This window comes from Carcharhinus amblyrhynchos, chromosome 3 (genome assembly GCF_965287045.1).
Source record: "Carcharhinus amblyrhynchos chromosome 3, sCarAmb.v2.hapA, whole genome shotgun sequence".
In the NCBI taxonomy this organism is placed as follows: domain Eukaryota; kingdom Metazoa; phylum Chordata; class Chondrichthyes; order Carcharhiniformes; family Carcharhinidae; genus Carcharhinus; species Carcharhinus amblyrhynchos.
In genome coordinates, this window is record NC_137326.1 from 112,569,192 (window position 1) to 112,571,871 (window position 2,680).

Genomic DNA, 2,680 nt, shown 5'->3' on the forward strand with positions numbered 1-2,680 from the left:
TCGAACGAATGCACGTGTTTTCAGAGGCGCAATCGTACCTTTTTTTTGCTCTGATTTTATGTTTTGTTTTCTCGATTTTAGCTAACACATGGATTGTAATTTAATCGAGCCTTCTTTGTCCGAATGTACGAATTTGAATAGAGAAAACATCAATGCCAATATAAAGACTAGCACGTCCATTACAAATAGGTAGTTTTGTTCCTCTTGTTGTCAGTACACTGTAGCTAACAAAGGCGGGTATAAGTTTACTTCCACGTCCTTGTTTGGATCTTTTCACTAAAATGCACTTGAACACAAATAAAAAGACTAATGGTATTTCAGTGTTTATGCTACTTGAAAGATCACTATTTTCCCGATCAGCCGCAAGAGAAGTTGTTTCTTTTTAAAAAAATCGACGCTCCCTCTCTAATTAAAACAAACACATTCTGGGCATATCTTTTCTATTCTTTCGTTAGATTCATTTGTTCGGTTTGTCAATTTTTACAGCAGAGACCTGATCTTTTGGTTAAGCAGAATAATGTGTGTAATTTGACCAGAATACATTCGATAACCACAAAGTCTAAATTTGTTTTTTTAACGGGGTGAACAGCTGTACATGGTGGCAACTGCACCACATGCAAACGTATTTGTGATTCTTGTTATCTTCTTTTCTCCATCCGCAACACATTTGCAACCTATAAGAATAGTAATACATTATTCGTTTATATTGCAAATTACTTCCCTTTGTAACAGACCTGGGAGTTACACGCAGAGTGTGGCGTGTGTTAATATCGCCGTCTGCTGGCAGTTTTTCTTCAGTGTTGTCACTTCTACTCTGCCATTTAGAAAAACGCTATTAAGCAAGAAAAAGACTAATTTATCAAACAAACCTACGGAGTTGTGATCAACCCGTATTGTGAATTAGCTAACTGCCGAAACCATTCCCCCTTTAACGAAGTGCATTTTCTGATTAATTTCATCTTTATTTCAAATCGACTAGTTAAATTAGACTTCTAATCGGCTAGAAGGAATAAAAGTAAGTGCATATTATTTAATTTATGGTGTAAGTGAATTATGATTAATCAAACAATAGAAAGGGCGCTCAAATCAATTTCTTGCTGCTATTGTTTATGCTTTGCTCGTTGATAACATTATTTTACGACCTTACGTATAATTAACGTTCAAAAAAGAAGGAGGGTGTGGGTGTGAAGTGTTTGATTGATAATGGTAATAAATAGATAACTGATGCATGGTGATATACAAACAGTCTAATTGAAATAAAAAATATTCCCAGTGGATCTGAGTGAATACAGATACATGTAATAATAAAACGGATACGTGCAAAGATGTTTTGCAATTAAAGCCACAGTTTATATGTAACATATGGATCGATTATGACCGTTTTTTAAATTAAGTCCTCTAAACTACTTTTTGCAATTAAAGGCAGAAATTGTGAGATTCAACAGAACTATTTCGTATTTTGTCTTTCGATGCAAATGGAGATTTAACTTTGCGGTAATTGGGTGAGAACTAGCCAAGCATCTGACTATTATGATGCTTGTTAAAAACGTTTCGCATCTGCATTTGAGTGTGTCCCCTCCACTATAATCTTCTTATGGAAATGAAGGCGAACAGCGGGGATCCAGTAGAGTGTAGGAGAATGTCCTTGTTAACTGGAATTTCTCATCATTGCTAATTAGCACAGAGTCTGACGGCCACCGGTATTGGGAAGCACTGTTTAACCACTCACAACCCATCCGAGGGAGCAGACTAATTTTATTTTGTAATTAAAATTTGAAAAGGCCTATTTGACAGTTAAAGCTCTGAGCGTTTTATCTCCCCGTGAAATAATTGCCGCCTTGATAACTCAATTTCTGCAAAATGTCAACTGAAAACGCCAAAAATTTAAATTTTGCTAAGTAAAAATGATCAAAAGCCAATGGTCCTTAGCCAGCTGCTCCCAAACCAGGAAACTTTTCATTGGGATCTGGAAAATCCCTTGTACCCGTTTGTTAAATAATACAGGCATCATTCTACTGACGGGGGAGAAACTATTCTTTATTGACTCGCCACAGCGATCTTTTCTTTCTCAAGTATTTTGACGAGTTCCTGGCAAATATTCCAGGTAGGTCGTGCAGCATTTGAACCAAATAAAAATGCAAGTAGCACTGGATGCTAAATTAAAACAAAAAAGCTCCCCGAAAACCAGGACTATTGAGTCTAGACACATTTCAGTGTAATTTGGTAAACAAAAGTTAGACATTGCACTAACTGTGTCTCCAAAATGCTGAAATTAAATTGTGGTTTAAAAATGTAAAAGGTAAAGTTACCACCTGCTAGAAGTTCAAAAATGAAGAGCACCTATGCTAGACCCTTTTATACACCCAATGATTTCATGCAAACCCCCCTATTTCATATTGCAAATGGAAGGATTTTCTTTCACGCCAACTAGACGTCCAAAGAATCACAGTCCAAACATTTTTTTTGCGCCACGTTGGTGAAAGGGGTTATGACTTTGCAATAAATTTATCCGCTGGGCCCAGTCATTTCAGCGGGAATGTGAGATCTTTCGATCATTATCGCGTAAATACCTGCACTAACGATTCCGGTTCGCACAAGTGGTATTGAAAGTCGAAAGGAACAGGGAGGCAACTGACTCTTTTAGACTCAACTCTGGTAAACAATTTCATTCAAGGAGTAC